Below are 17,982 nucleotides of genomic sequence, written 5' to 3'. Positions count from 1 at the left end.
GATAGTCCTCGAGTTACAACAGTTCATTTAGTGACCGTTCAAAGTTACAAGGGCACTGAAAAAAAGTGAGTTATGACCGTTTTTCACACTTATGATCTTTGCAGCATCCCTGTGGTCACATGATCAAAATTCAGATGCTTGGCAAGTGGTGCATAGTTATAATGGTTGCAGTATCCCAGGATCATGTGATCATCTTTTGTGACCTTCTAACAAGCAGAGTCAACGGGGCATCCAAATTCACTTAACAACCATATTACTAATTTAATAAATGAAATTATTCACTTAACAATAGTGGCAAGAAAAGTCGTAAAGTGGGGTAAACTCACTTAACAAATGTTTCACTTAGCAATATAAATTTTGGGCTCAGTTGTGGTTGTAACTTGAGGACTACCTGTATAGAAGTCCAAGAAATGGGACTTGAGATAGCCATAAGTAAGCCAATAAATAATTCAAGACACTGAACTACAGTGAGACAGAATAATTTCATCCAAGTGTCATGTGTGCACAGCCAGAAATATCATGCAGCAACTGGATTCATGCATTCTCTTAAGCCATAATTTGCTGAATTAAGTACAATTGTTAAATTCATACTTTACCAACTGAAATCTTGGTTGATACCCCACAAAGGCTGGCTTCACACAGCACACTAAGGCATAGTGCAAAAGAAGAGAAGACTGGAAGAGAAATGCCACTTTTGATTCAGTTTTTTCCGTCTAAGAAACAAGAAGCATATGCTAGAAAAGCTGCACTACATGTTCTTGGCTTTGTTTGTTAAAACGACGATAGGCTGTTATAATACAGCTTTTTTTATGGCAAAGGCTTTCAGCAGCAACTGTTTCATTATGGCTCAGATTCTGCCAACTTACAGCTTCTTCATTTTGGGCGGTAACCCCAGCTAATTTGTTCCATGCTTAATGGAGCAAATATTTATTACCCTAAAAAAATAACAAGTTTTAAAAAGAGGATGCAAAAACAATAATTCAAGTGAAATGAGAGAAGGTTATTACTGAAATCAGCCCTACTCATCAGAATTTATTTAAGACAATGTTCAATATTCAAACCTGGCAACTTTAAGATGTGTAGACTTCGTTTCCCAGAATTCTCCAGCCAGACTGAAGACCCAGTTGTAGACCCAGTTAATTACATAGAAAGCTCCATAATCAGAACCACTGTATCACATAGTTGAAAAATCCTGGAGCACCAGGAAACTACCAGAGGACTGGAAAAGAGCTGATGTGGTTCTCATCTTCAAAAACAAGTGGAGGGGAACAGATCCAGGAAGCCACAGACCAATCAGCCTAACATTAACATCCGAGAAGATACTGGAAAAGATAATTAAAAAACAGATCTGCCAATATCTAAAAAATGAGTTAAGTAATAACTAGTAGTCAGCATGGGTTTATTAAAAACAGATCATGCCAAACCAGGGGTATCAAACACAAGGCTCATGGGCCGGATCTGACCCACGGGGCCATCCTGAAAAGAACAAGACTGGCCCACGGTGCCTCTGCCACTGAAAACGGGCTCCCAATCTCTGTTTTTGGATGGGACAGTCTCCTGCAACACTCTGCCAGTGAAAATGGAGCTCGCAAGGGCTGTGTGCTCTTTTTTCACTGGCAGAAGGTTGCAGGAGGCCATCCCAGGTGAAAACTGAGATAGGGAGCCTGTTTTCACTGGCAGAGCACTTGAGCCACCACAGGCACCCCTGACACAGGTGACATCAAGCTGGCCAGACCCACCCTGGCCCCCCAAGGTCAAACACAACCCTGATGCATCCCTCAATGAAATCAAGTTTGACACCCTTGTGCCAAAGCAATCTTATCTCATTCTTCAACATAGTGGCTAGATTAAACCAGTGAAATATTGTGGAAATAATATACTATGACTTCAGCAAGGCATTTGACAAAGTAGACCACCACCTACTTGTTGGTAAGCTAGAAAAAAGTGGGATAGATAGCATCACCACCAGATGGATTCATAACTGGTTGACAACCATACTTAATGAATAGTCCTTAATGGGTCTATGTCTATATGGAGGGAAGAAAGCAGTGGGGTACCACACAATTCCATCTTGGGCTCAGTACTCTTCGATATCTTCATAAACAACTTAGATGAGGGAATAGAAGCTGTGTGAAAATAGCATTATATAGTACCCTTCCTTTTTTCCCTTTTGTTACATGTTGGATTTCTGCAGTAGCATTTCCTTCCCTTTAACCAACTTGCTTTTCAATGTCTCCCACCCCTTGTGTAATTTTTTGCAAAACTGTGAAAGCTTTGGGCAGTTTGCACATCTGGAGGATGGAGTAGGGTTTTTGTTTGCTAAAAAGCAACTTATCCTTTTATTCGTACTATGACACTCCAAATTTGGAAGATTCTCAATGACTATATGAAGGGTGAAAGAGAGCAAAGAAGGTAAATCTGAAGAGGCAAAATATATATGCTTAAGGAAAGAACTAGTATATCTGTTTACCTAGAAGTGTGGTGTTACAGAGTCAATCTATTAGCCATGTGATTTTATTTTCAAGAAGAATATTGACAGACTCTACTTTGGGTGGGAGAAGAAGCATAGATAAAAAGAACAACGCAAAGCCATAAAACTATATCAAATACACAGGAACTATTAAGCAGTTCCACAGTACAAACATTGCATATATTTTTATTGATAGATCCTGTATATATTTGTGGGTGTGAAACCCTTTCTGTAAAATAAACACACAAATGTGTATCCATACTGTCCAATGTTTCCCTAGTAATAAGTGTTTTGAGCCCTTGTGTTTGGCAAAGGAGACCCACAAAGTGGATGCCACATTTGAAGTAATCCATTTGATCATGGGGCTGTTCCTTGTGGTTGTGTTAAAGAGCTTTCCTCCAGGCTTTCAGTCAGCAGAAAAGTAGGTATTGCACTGCTCCAGCTGCCAAGTAATCGGGATACTAGTTGTGCTCCTGTTATGAACCCAAAGAACAAGTCTGGCCTTACAGCTTTGTCACACTGATGTTGTGCATCCACATTTAAAGAGAGCCTGAGTTTCAGTTGATATTATGCTGTATCCTTTGAACATGGTATAAGTCTGTGATGGCAAACCTATGGCACCTGTGCCACAGGCGGCACACGGAGCCATATCTGCCGGCATGCAAGCCATCAGCTGCAGCACGCATGTGCGTGCCAGCCAATTGATTTTCGGCCTTCTGGAGGGCTGGGGGAGGCCATTTTCACTCTCCCCAAGCTTCAGGAAATTCTTCGGAGCCTAGGGAAGTTGAAAAACGGGTCCAGAAGTTTGGAAACAATCCATTTCCGGCTTTCAGAGGGCCTCTGGGGAGGCCGTTTTCGCCCTCTCCAGGTTCCGGAGCCTTTCTTGGAGTCTGGGGAGGGCCTCCTGGAAGAAATACCAAGCTCATCTTGGAGGCAAGCAGTGTGGCGTGCATGGATGGGGAGCTTAGAGTGGGTTGTGCATGCATGCATATGTGGGGCATGTGCTTTGCATTATGGCTGCTGGTACATGCATGAGCTATCGCACACGTGCGCTCACATTTTTGCCACCCAACAAAAGGGTTAGCCTATCACTGGTATAGATAAAGGTAAAGGTTCCCCTCACACATACAGTACGTGCTAGTCATTCCCGTCTCTAGGGGGCAGTGCTCATCTCCGTTTCTAAGCCGAAGATCCAGTGCTTTCTGATGACAATTTCATGGTCATGTGGCCACCATGACTAAATGCCGAAGGTGCATGGGATACTGTTACCTTCCCACCAAAGTGGTCACTATTCTTCTACTTGCATTTTTACGTGCTTTTGAATTGCTAGGTTGGCAGAAGCTGGGGCAAGTAAGGGGAGCTCACTCCGTTATGCGGTGCTAGGGATTTGAACCGCCAAATTGCTTACCTTTGTGATCGACAAGCTCAGCATCTTAGCCATTGAGCCACCGTGTACCCTTGGACATGGTATAGTACCTTTGAAATCCAGTTTGGTCTAGTGGTTAATGTGCTGGCCTAGGGCCAGAAGACCATGAATTAAAACTTGGTGATTTTGGACCAGTCACTCCCTCTCAGTCCAACCATCCTCACAAGATTGTTGTTGTGGTGAAAACACAGGAGGAGGAAAGAGTATTAGGTATATTTGCTGTCTTGAGTTATTTATAAACAATTATAAAGATGGGATAAAGTCAACTAAATACATTCCAAAATAGGTATCACTGTAAAAGAAAACCAACTGATGCATGTGGGATGCTGCAGTGATGAGATGAAATGAGAGGAATTACTGAGTATTGGGAACAGATATGAATATGTGTATCTGTTAATTCATTCTTCCTGTCGATTTAAACATAATTAGTTCCCCCTTTCCCTTTTACAGCTAAAGGAATTCAGTGTAGAATTCAGTAATGGATTTCAGCTTTGGGGAGGTAATGAGCCCTAGGAAAAAAAGAACAGGCCAGCAATCAGAGAATTGTCTTCTCTCCCACCAACCTAGACACTGCAGCTCTTGCCAATTTCTCTGCCTTTTTATGGCTATTTTAGTATTAGCAATTTGCAATGCCTTCTAGAGTTATCCAACAGTCATTGTGCCAATATAACATTAAGGCAAACAGGGTTTTTAATTGCTTCCCTGGCTGGATTATCTTAAGATGCTACATCCATACATTTACTTGCATCCAAGAGAACTATAACTCCATTGCTTAAAGATGTGTCTGACACACTTTCAGAACAGCTGTAAACCTGGTTTTATAAGGAGCCCATGTAGATACCCAACACATATTTCAGAAAGCAACTGGGAAGGCATGACATGGGCAAGCCAGGTGTTGGCTCTCTCTTGCAGCCCAAATGGCCCTGTGGGAGACATGCTAAACAAGTTCTGGGAAATGCCTGCACCAATGCATTTCTAGCACAGCTGAAGAAGCATCATAGATGACATCGCAGTGGAAATTGTGTGTGAAGAAAAAAGAAACAGGAACAGTTAAAGATAAATGTAAGCTGCCTCTATGCAGTGGTGGGGTTTTTATTACCGGTTCTGAGGGCGTAGCTTGGTGAGTGTGGCATGGCATGGTGGGCATAGCAGGGGAAGGATACTGTAAAATCTCCATTCCCTCCCCACTCCAGGGGCAGGTTACTGCAAAATCCCCATTTCCTCCCGATCAGTTGAGACTCAGGAGGCAGAGAATAGATGGGGGTGGGGCCAGTCAGGGGTGGTATTTACCAGTTTTCCAAACTTCTCAAATTTCCACTACCGGTTCTCCAGAACTGGTCAGAACCTGCTGAATACCACCTCTGCCTCTATAGTAGATTGAAGATGAGATGAATGGCAATATCATGAGGCTCTAGCCTTCAAAATTGCTTAGGGAAGCAGTTTTAGGCTGAGTGCTAATCAGGGGTGGGTTCCTGCCAGTTCTAACCTCTTCTATAGAAGAGGTTCCACAAATCTACAGTGCTGTTTAGAACCGGTTCCAGCTCCCTCTCCCTGCCCATCCACACATCATCAAGATAAAGAGCGAGAGGAGGAATTCTGGGAGTTGAAGTCCTCAAGTCTTAAAGCTGTCAAGTTTGAACATCCCTTTTTTTCTAAAGGGTTAGGGGTGCAAGGGTCTTGTAACTTGACAGTTACAAGACTTGTGTGCTTCAAATGCCAGAGTTTCTGAGCCAACATTTTGGTTGCTAAGCAAGAGGGTTGTTAAGTGAGTTTCACCACATTTTACAAGTTGGCCACGCCCACCCAGTCACATGACTGTCAAGCCACTCCCACCCAGTCACATGACTGCCAAGCCACACCCACAACCCAGGCCACACCTATAGAAAAGGTTCTAAAAAAATTTGAAACCCACTACTGGTGCTAATTAACATTTAGGTTGTTCTTTCCAAGATGGGGTTTATTGGGGGAACCACAGGGAGATCAAAAAAAGTCAGGATGGCAATCCTGCAATTGAAGCTCTGCTCCTTTCTATTGTGTTTCATTGATATGTTCAAAAAGGCAGGGCTTCAATTGCATGGTTGTTAGCTACTGTTTTGACTTTTTTTTAAATTACCCTACGCACACCTCAAGGTAACAAACAGATAGAAGGAAGTAGTTTCTGACAGGCACTATTAACTCCTGAAAAAGTAAACAGATTATTTGACAGTCATTTTGACTTGTGTGGTCCTTTTTTATATATATAGCTCATTTAGATGTAAAAAAGAATTCCCAAAGCGAAGAACTAGGATAATGAAATGGGAGGCTTAAAGGACTTAGGAATGCAGATGTTATGCAATTTTCTTCTCACTTTGTTTATCACTTATGCTTATGGCATTTTATACTAATTAAATTTAGGTGCACATGTCCAGACTGAGTATAATTGGAGACAGAGTTAAATATCCAATAGCCCGTATAAAATCTCTAAAGAAAAACAACCCCATGACACAGTTATCTAATCAAACCATTTCTGATTTTCCTAAGCATTGCTCTGGCTTTCTTTTCCTGTGATCCATGAAGGCACAAGAAAGCAGAGGAATAGGCCCTTCAGCACTTTCCCCTTTGCATCCTGGCTGAGCATCTGCAGCACATTGACATCTGCTTACGCTCTATTGAGCCTGCAGAATTCAAGGCTACAATAAAAGTGGTGCAGAAATACTTTTAGAAATGCCCGTTAGGCTTGTCACTGCCAGCAACCTAAGTCGTAATACATGACAAAGACACTACATATGGATAAATAATTAAAGCACTCCCCAAAGTTTGTTAGGCTCTGATGAGCCCAGGTTCATAATAAACCAAACTATAAACAAGCCTTCAAAACCAAAATCTCTTTTGGTTTTAATTTTAAGTAAAAGATGCTTAGTCTTATTTGTTTTCACAGTTTACAGGGCTGTTCCTGCAACTGTGCAGCTCTTGTGCAAAATTAAAAAGCAGGAAACTTTGTGATTTATAATTGGGTCAAATTGAAAAGGGCAGCAAAACCACACCAGCCCAACTGACTCTGATGTTGGAGAGAGCCAGGCGCAGTTCCTGCAGGAAATCAGAAGGAGACAAAATTAATCACTTGATGAAGAGGCATGAGACTGGGTATCATGTGGTAGCTAAACCTCTAAGCTCCAATCTCAGGCATTCATTGGTACAGAAGAATGTGAATAGACAGATGGCAGAAATGAGCAAGCTTTCTATGATTATGTACAAAAACAGTTTGTGTCAATTATCCATGGAATGCACAACATTCAGGCATTTATCTAAACTGTTTTAATATGTTTCCATAAATCAGAATAAAACATTGTACAGTATCGGTCTATGTCCAAAGCTGCAGCATTTAGAGAAGGTCCCAAAGGGTCTCATTTGAGCAGAATAAAATGAAGTTTGTTGGTTTGAACTAGTTGTTCAATAAGAGCTACTGTTATTTGTCTTTTGACATATATTGTTTTTACTTTCCGAGCAGCCTATGAAAATGGAAAAGTTTGTTTGTAAATGGAATGTCAGTGGCATTTCTCTTCCAGTCTTCTCTTCTTTTGCACAGCATCATATGACATGGAGTTTGATTCTCAGATGTAATCCCTACTCTATCCTTCCACTGTTGTTCTCTGGGGTTTTTTAAAGGAGACATGTCAAAAATGAAACATGCTCTTTATCAAATAACAATGGTCTCTTCCATTGGTGAGATTCAAATAATTTAACAACCAGTTCTCTGCCCTAATGATTTCTTCCAACAATCAGTTCACCAAACTGCTCAGAAAGTTAACAACTGGCTCTCCCGAAGTGGTGCAAACTGGATGAATCCCGCCACTGGTCTCTTCCCCCAAATGAAACAGGACTTGATGTGACTGGGATCACATGACACAACCCACCATTCACCTTTTCAATCAAGGATAATAAGCTGCAAGATGAATCAGATCTCACAATCAAAGTAAAACCAGAGACTGAAAGATCAACAGAGGGGGATTCAGGCTGTGCATCCCCTTATATTAGCTCTTTGAAGTGGAGCTGATCAGGAAACCAACTCCATAGAAAGAACTACAGAATACTTTATTATACTGAGAGGCTGTAAGAACAAAATTTTGCAAGTCTGATTGTGCTTCTGCTTCCTTTCCTCTTATGCCCCAGTGACTCAGAGAAGAGTCATCTTGAATCTCTTCATAATACTATCTTCCATTCCTGCACTTCGGTTTGCCTAATAGTTTCTGAATATTTGCTTCAGGGCCATCTCTCTGGCTCTCTACACCTTAACAGAGAAATCAATGATTCAAAAGGCAAACTGCACCAGTTGCTTCTGGATAAACGGTGAGAGGCGGCATTGAAATTGTTCATATTTTGAAAATGTTTTGGAGCAAGCGCTTTGAACCACAAGTAAGCACAATGCTTCTTTGCTGTGCATTAATGGTGCACCTTTTTTCTGCCTTGTGCAGAAGGTGGGGTGGGGGGAAACCAGGACTCACTTTACTAAAAATATAAAGCTGCTTTGCTATAACAAGGTATAATGGACTTCTTTCACCCAAATCATTTCAAAGCAGGGACTGCCCTAATTAAAACAAAAACCTTCTTCCTAGGCTTGAGCAGCAAATGCCATTTGAAAAGGATCACTTATTTAATGGCAGGTTTAAATGTTTCTTCCTTGTGATTTCATTGCAGTTTTCTTGGAAATGGTATGGAAGTGACTTGTTTTGCCTTCTTACAGGATATCTTTTGATTTCTCAGCTCTAGGATTTCCTGTAGGCCTCTCATCTGAGTATTAATCAAGCTTGATTTTGCTTAGTTACCTTGCCCGATAAGGTCAGCCAGGAGGCAGTCTGAGAATGGAATTTTTTTAAAATTACAGATATTGAAAAAAAAATATTCAACAACATAGGGTTATATATCTGTTCTGATCTGAGTGACATTGGCAAGGCAGAGATCAAGCAGAGACCATTCATTGCACAATTAACATACCACCAAATGACCCACCAATGTTGCTGGTGAAATGCCACCCCCACAGTTTTCCCTCAGTTTGAATTCCCTGGTTCCACAAACTATGTCCTAGCCAACCCACAAGGCAAAGAGAGAAGTCCCAATATCCACACAAGTACCAAGTCCACAACACAAAATCCAGCTTTCCAAAAATCAAAGCACAGTCCAAGAGCCTGAAGTCCAAGAGCCAAGTCTAAAATCCACAAAGTCCACAGTTCAGGGCCAAGAAACACAATCCAATGTTCACAAGGCAGTGTCTACGTAAGCCAGGAAGATACATGTCAAAGCAAATAGATATTCCAGACAAACCCACCTTCCCTAATGTCTGGTTAAATTACCCCATCCCAGGTATTTCTTGAGAGGAAGGGTGGGCTGCTTCCTCATGAGCAACCTTGCTAACCTCTATGTATCCATCCAGTCTGCTCTCCATGCCCATGGATCAGGCAAGGAGCAGCAGGTATTCCTCAACGGAGACAATCTGTGTAGCCTGTTGTCACTGCTGACCCTCCATAGATGATCCTCTCCGGGCGGCTCCCCATCCAGTTGGCCACCCCTCCCAATGCTGAATGGCCCTGGACTACATCATCCTCAGCCCCTTCGGGACACTCCAGGAGGGATGGCTGCAACTTCTCCTCCTCCTCCAAATCAGGATCCAACAGGGCCATCACATTATCAATGTGGACTAGAATAGAACATAATATTTATTGTAGTCAATGACTACTCAATTTGGTCATACTTAAAGAGATAAAATTATTTGAATCTCAAAAGTTTAAATACATCTAAACAAAGTGACCAGGATAATACCAGATCTGGAATTAGCGCCACATAGAGCATGTTGGCATAAAATGAACAGTATGCTTTAGATAGTTCTTGATTTACAACCAGTTGCTTAGTGACCAAAGTTCCAGCAGCCCTAGCTAATAACTAGATTTGAAGTTGTGATTGTTCCCCCTCCCCATCATGTGACTGCACTTTGGACACTCAGTGACTGGGCCATGTTCACATGACCACATTTTACAAAACAATGGTTTTGAAGTAAGCTGGCATCCCCCCCCCCCACCCAGTTTTTGGAAAAAACCCTCACCCATAGCAATCCATTAGTTCACTTAAAACTGGCATTTGCTTAACCACCAGCAAATGTGTTCTATATTCTTAATGGCAGCCAGTGCAAAAAAGGTTGTAAAATAAAGGACTACCCTCTAAGACATGTTGGTGGTTTCTGTTACACATGGGCAGAATCTGGATAAATTGACAAGCCTTTGTATCTCCCTGCTAAAATTGCTGATGGAAATATGTTAAACCAGGCTAGGCTTAAGGCCCTCTTTAGTTTAGGGTCATTAATTAATTAATTAAAGCTGGTCTGTGGGGGTTTTGGTGTGAATATTCAGAACATTTCTTATTAAGAAACAGTATGATGATAAATTATATTCGTTTGCATCTCTTAGATATTATTTTTAACCAGTTTGTAGGTGTATCTCTATTAAAATAAGCCATTTTTAACCTTAATATTAGGAAGGCTTTGGGGAAAAAACCTTTTAAAAAAAATAGGAAATCATAACACGTTGAGCATCTGTAAGATAGGAATAAGTGCCTTTAAAAGACAAAGCAAAGAATTAAAAATACGCTAAATTAAGTCATGTAGGTTGGTACGCATGAAATAAGGATATGGCAGCTGAATAAATCTAATGATCCCTAAAAAGACCATGATGATTAACTCTACTATTTTGATTTATAATTATGAATTGAAAAGAGGTGAAGAAGCAAAAGAGTTGCTAAAAACCTCTCCAGGATTAAAGGTATAAACCTCTGCATTACATAATGTAGTTATGATGGAGCTTTATGTGGAAAAGATAAGCAATAATATATCTCCTGCTCTGCTTGCTCTAATTCTGTAAGCATATCAAGAAACAAATGTTATGCTTGAACTAAGCTAAATCTTCTGCTTGAGACAGGCCACAAGGTTCCTACCAGTTCAGACTAGTTCAGCTGAACCAGTAGTAACTTGGCGGCCTGGGGCGTTGGAACTGGCCGTGAGCCAGGCCTGCCACACCCCTGAACTGGTTCTCTCGGCAGTGCCATAAGCACTGCCATCTTGTTTTTGCTTTCTGCACAAGTGCAGAGCAATTTTTGTTGCACTGTGTATGCATGTGCAGCACACATCAAGCATACGTGCACAGCGCATCCCTGAGTGAACCAGCAGTAGCGGCAGCCGGAATGTCCCTGAGACAGGCATATTCCTTTAACTTGTATTAAGTGATGATTGATAGTTTACTGACATTTTTTGCTACTTTTCTGTATCTCTGAGATGTAATTTGAACTACAGAGCTGAAATAATGACAGAAGAGCCCTTCCACTAATTAGGCCTTCACTTAGTTTGGTTATTTAGGTTCAGAACTTTCCAATGCAACCTTTGTATTGGATGTCGCAAGAATTGCATCTACTTTCAAAAGGCATTACGTAGTGAAAGTGAGAAAGAAACTCAATTGACCAAGTGAGCCAACATTAATAATTCAATATCAGCCACACTTGAATACAGTTGATACCTACTACATTGTAAATGGTATTTGCAATAGATTGTGACAATCATTCTAACATTACTCCAGAGGATGGTTTTAATGACTACGGGTTTTTTCAAGTAAATTGTTTTAATTTGTTTTCAGATAATTTGTTTGTAGATTAATGTCCAGTATTTTTAACGAAGAGGATGTAATGGAAGCCAATTATTAATTGCAATCAATGATTCATCTTTTAGAAAAGCAACTAGGTTATGTATATAGCTGAAAAGGTCATATGCGAGGTACAAATACCCATTTCCTAATTGCAAATACACCTACATTGACCTAACTAATGTGCTAAAATCCTCCACATTCCAAATATTTTGGATTCTGGAGGTTGTTTTATAGCAAAAGAAAATGTCAAGCCATCACTGCTATCTCTTTGATCCTCCCCATCTATCATTTATCAGTTCTTATTTTATGATTTTTTTTAAAAATGTATTATTTATTGCTTAACAGAAGAGATAGAAAAATTAGAAAATAGCAATAGCACTTAGACTTATATACTGCTTCACAGTGCTTTACAGCTCTGTCTCTAAATAAAATAAAGCAAGAAAGAAATGCATTCATAAGTGCAAAAAGAAAGAACAGAGGAGGAAACTATTGATATGTCATGTACTAATCAAATGTCAAATAGGTTTCTAAATTTACCTTTGGAAATAAATAAGTATTGATTTTCTAGTATTACAAAATATCGTAATATCTATACCATAAAAACAAGCTATTTTTTTATTAGTAGCTCAAAATGTCTTTTGTCACAAGAAAGGGAAATGATCTGCACCCACAAAGAATTACAGATAATCTTCAACTTATAACAGTTCATTTAATGACCATTTGAAGTTACAACGTCACTGAGAAAAGTGACATGATGATTTTTCATACTTGTAACTGTTGCAGCATCCCATGTCACGTGATCAGAATTTAGATGCTTGACAAATGGTTATTATCTATGATGGTTGTAGGGTCCCAGGGTCATGTCATCAGCATTTGCAACCTTCTGACAAGCAAAGTCAATGGAGAAGCCAGATTCGCTTAACAACTGTATTAGTAACTTAATAGCTGCAGTGATTCACTTAACAACTGCGGTAAGAAAATGAGGCAAAATTCTCTTAACAAATGCCTCATTTAGCGACATAAAGTTAGTGCTTAGTTTTGGTCTATCTGTACTGAAAGTTTTGGAAATGCTACAGATATACTGTATTCTGGTCATTCTGAACTGCTATGACTGTTACGAAAAGCATCCTTTAACACTTCAAAACAATCTAACATCTAATAAATGCCAGTTGATTGAAGTTAAAAGCAGGTATCTTATGGATGTATTATTCAAGTGGATTATAAATATACTGTGTGTGTGTGTATGTATGTATGTATGTATGTATGTATGTATGTATGTGTATATGTATGTATGTATGTATATACATGTATGTATATACATGTATGTATATACATGTATGTATATACATATACATATACATATACATATACATATACATATACATATACATATACATATACATATACATATACATATACATATACATATACATATACATATACATATACATATACATATACATATACATATACATATACATATACATATACATATACATATACATATACATATACATATACATATACATATACATATACATACAGCCATACCCTTATTGGGATTCGAACCTGTGCTGTATTACATCTTAGGCAGATGTGTTAACCACTAAGCCACATACTTCCCTGGCTCAGCTGATAAGGAGGAGGACCTTGTGGCTTAGTGGTTAACACATCTGCCTAAGATGCAATACAGCACAGGTTTGAATCCCAGTAAAGGTATGGTTAGCTGATGAGAGCTAAATAGCTTGAAATAGATCTATACTGGTCTACCTTTATTTATTTATCAGCACAAATACAACACAAATGTAACAAAGGCAACAGTAAAAATATTGCGTTTCTGTCGTGATGGTCTCTTGTGACGAGCCGATAGACAGAGAATGGAAGCAGTTAGCTTCCTCCCACATTTGGGCATACCAGGGGTTGTGACACTAAAATACATACATACATACATGCATACATGCATGCATGCATACATACATACATACATACATACATACATACATACATACATACATACATACATACATACATACATATATATATATATATATATATATATATATATATATATATAATTATCTGCACTGGTTTCTGTGAAATTGAACAAATTTCCTCTCTTTATAACCCCCCAGCAATCCTGGAAATTTTGTCCCTTTTTATTTTTTTCAAAATATATATATATAAACAAGATTAGGCAGTTCCCTCCACCTTCATATTATCCAATAAGAGAATAGAGTTCATGACTCATGCTTCAGAATCAGGAATGAGTAGGCCTAGTGCAAATCCAGATGGGAAGGGCTGTTTCCTCGGTATTGGAGCCAGCCTGGAAGCAAATTAGCCATATTAACCAGTGCCAAAGCCCAGATGGTCCAGATAGTAAAGGTGTTTTTGACAATGCTATAATCCAGGAAGGACGCAGTTCCCAAAACCATATAATGAGTCTCAGATCCCCAAATAGTTAGTAAACATCATAAGACTGTGTAAAACACAATCTAAAACAATTATGACTGATGAAATCCTGGCTGAGTCATCCTGCTGTTAACACAATGGCATACAAGTCAGAAGACTTGCAAACAATTTTGTCTGCAAAATGTAATCCAAATTGACTGGAGAATGAGAAATCCCAATGAGCCTTAAATTTCCATCTCTAGGTAACAAATATATTAATAATAAAATAGTATATCAGTTTTATTTTGAATTATATTCTATCTTAATAACAGGTAAAATAGATGATGTGTGCAAAATGGGGTTGAGGAAAGAAAGTGTCTCTTAGTCTACAACAAGAGTAACATCAACAATGAACACACCTTTTAGAGGAAAAATTGAGGTACTGATTGCTGGAGGTGGTATTCAGCAGATTCTGATTAGTTCTGGAGAACCGGTAGTGGAAATTTTGAGTAGTTCGGAGAACCGGTAAATACCACTTCTGATTGACCCCTTCCCCATCTATTCTCTGCCTTCCAAACTGATCGGGAGAGAATGGAGATTTTGCAGTAACCTTTCCGTGAAGTAGTGAGGTAATGCAGATATTACAGTATCCTTCCCCTGCCATGTCCACCAAGCTATGCCCACAGAACGTAGTAAAAAATTTTGAATCCCACCACTGGGGACCACCTATTACCAAAAGATTTAGGAAACTGGCATTGGAAGAATAAGCAATAAAGTAAGTAGTCACCATTTTTTAACATTAATGTCAAACAGCTTTGTTGTATCATATCCAAAAATCTATTTTTTATAACATATCATTTGTTGGAATACAATTCTCATTATACCCAGCCAGCATAACCATCTGAAAATTTAAAAGTTAAGTTCTTAATATAGTTCAGCAGGTAGAATAGTTGATTCAGTGAGAATTCATTGCATATCTATTTTCTATTCAGTGTATTTATAGGATTTAAGAACACGGTTAAATTTTAGCAATTCTAATACAGACTTTTTCTTTGTGTGAAAAATAGTCTTATTAAGCCTTGTACATTAATAAGTGCTGTGCAATTCATATTAGTCTAGTGGAAGCAGATATTCATTTTATTTTGAATAATGCATATATATTTTAGCTGACTAAAATTCATTCTCCCTGTTTCAACTAAGCTCAGTTTGTCATGGTCCAAACAGACTGTCCCGATGAAGCCAAGAGAAAATAGCAGACTTATGTTTGAGGTTTTACATTATTCAATGTGCCAGCTTCCATGCTCATCCTAATGAAAAGAATGCCTTTGTCAATTATTTATGGAAGACAGCTTAGTTACGATCATTCACATGGATCATAAAATTAATTAATTCAAACAGCAAGCTTATTATCCAAAGCTGCCTGTGGCTATCTCAGAGCATTCAAAATATGTTCCATTTTTGTGCAATTGATGCAAAAAGGAAATCACAGGGAAAGTTTTAAAAGAATTATCTTATCCCCTGCATTTATAGCAATTACTGATTCCCATAGATGCCCAGAGATTGTATTTCTAACCAGCCTTTTTGTTGTTGTTGCAATTGCCATTAATAAATGCTTGTTCTATTAACTGTACAAAAGAGATAAGGCAAGGAGCTTTTCTTATTCATAGAAACAATTCAAAACAAATCAACTTTCCCTCAGGAAGAATTCATTATAATTAATTCCAAGGTATTATTTCAAACTTATCTGATTTGAATCCAATCTGTTTATAACTTTCTAGAACTAAAATCTTAATTAACATTTTGCTATTTATTAAAAAAATATTAAGTTCTTAAGCTTTTAATTAAGGCAGACTGACCCAAACTTTTCAGACATATGGATCCAAGGGTTTCTAACAGCTGAAAAGTAATTAATAAGCATTTTGTGCATGAAGTTAGAAAAGGAAGTATACAAACATTAGAGTTCTTTTAGATGCTAATTATGATTTGAGCAAGATTGCTATTTCTTCACCACCCAGTACTCAGATGTACTGCCTACTGTCTTGTGGTCTCCTCATGAAAAGCAACTGTTGGAAGCACTTGTGGGCAATCTCCCATCTTCTCTTTGTCCAGAGAGGTTTGCAGAGCCAGTCTACTTGCCGATTCTTTGTTCTTCACTGTGGTTTCAGTTCTGCTTTTCTCAGCACCATTTTCAGTTGCCATTTCTTCCTACTGTATTCATAACAGTACTACTACTGTATTCATAGCATTTATCCCCCTTCAATTGTTTTAAAAGCAGAACAAAAAGTGGAGAAATGTAATAGCTATTATACCGTATCTGTTTTTCATAAAATTCACAAATAATACATCTGCCTCTGAATTTGCAGACTGCAGCAGTTCGTGCTACGGTAGGAGTTTAGTTTAAGGATGGGGAACTTGTACATTTCCAAATGTTGATAAATTCCCAAAGTTGTTCTTTTATTATTATAGGTCCTTACTTACAGCGATTTGTTTGGTGACTAATCAATGTTATGACAATGCTGAAAAATGACTTATGCCCTGACTTCAGACTTAAAATCATTGCAGTGTCCCTGCAGTCATATGATCAAAATTTGGGGGCTTGGCAAACAGCATCTTTTTACGACCGAATCCTGGAGTTACACAATCCTCATTTGTAACCTTCCCAGTGGGCTTCTGACAAGAAAAGTCAATGAAGGAAACTGGATTTGGTCCATAACTGCTGTGTTTTGTTTAATGACCATGGCAAAAAGGTCATAAAATCAGATATAGCTCACTTAGCAACTATTTTTCTTAGTGATGGAAAGTTTGCTCCCAATTGTGGTCAAAAGTCAAGAACTACCTATAGTCATTCTGGCTGGAAGTGATGTGGTTGGAATCCATCTGTAATTGGAAGATCATAGATTTTCCACCCAAGTACCGGTAATTTTATTTTTATTTTTATTTTTTTGCTTTTCAACATATCATTTCACACACAACAGTTACAGGTATGGGGAAGATTTTTAGCATAGTAATTTATTCATGTTATACTAGTTTTATGTATATAAAATGTGTTCTTTTCCATTTATTCCTTTTGAAAAGAATCTCATTAATGATTTGAACTACTTGCATTCTGTTGTGCATGAGAAGTCTTCAAAAAACATGTCTTTCCTGGAATCAATGAAGTAGGTATTAGTTTAGTCATGTGGAAACTACTGGAAATTTGTCCCTGTTTAGGCTTAGAGTACTTGTCATCAGTCAGCTCAGCACAAAGAAATGCAATTGTTGCATTTCCATGTCCCAAAGGATAATACTGCAGAATTTCTCACTTCAAGAGGGCAAGATGGTATGAAGGCATTAATTAAGGCTTTCCAGAAAAATCTCTGGAAAGGTCTGACTTCAAGTTCCAATATGCTAGGAAAGATGGTATTCCATGGAGAAATACCCCTAGGTCTTGAAACTTCATATACATCTGATATGGCTAGATCCTTTCTGACAGTTTCCCCAAGAATTTCAGACAAATATGAAATATGAGTTGGATTGATATGATTAATGAAATATCAGGCAATGGTTAAAAGCTTCTCTAATACTTGTTCAGCTGAGCATGATGCTTCTAAGGCAGCCTTGCCCAGTGGTCATACTGTACTGCAATCCTCAGAAGGTTCAAGAGTGCAAAGGTTGTGCTAAAAATGCCATCGTATTATTTAGAAAAGCTCTGTCATTCAAGACAGGTAGATCAGCAACATTAATAGCAACATTAATAACAACAATATTGATAATAAATGTTGTTAATTAAATCTGAATCTATTATTCTAATTATTTGGGAATCTACTTAACAAAACATAGTAAAATTATTCAAGTATTTACTAATTTTGAAAAAGTATAATTTCAGATTGTAAGATGAAAAAGTCAAACTTGCCCTGGTTATGAAGAACATAAACAGTGAAAATCAGTGGTGGGTTCGGGATGCCGGTGCAACCAGTACGGTGCAACGGGGCGCGGCGTCCCCCACATGCACACATGCGCAGTGCACACATGCGTCCTTACCTCCATGACACCTCTGAGAT

The sequence above is a fragment of the Thamnophis sirtalis genome, unplaced genomic scaffold, assembly GCF_051295495.1.
Source record: "Thamnophis sirtalis isolate CommonGarterSnake01/CBP01778 unplaced genomic scaffold, rThaSir2_p1.2 scaffold_6, whole genome shotgun sequence".
Taxonomy (NCBI): domain Eukaryota; kingdom Metazoa; phylum Chordata; class Lepidosauria; order Squamata; family Natricidae; genus Thamnophis; species Thamnophis sirtalis.
Note: the sequence above shows the minus strand (reverse complement) of the source record.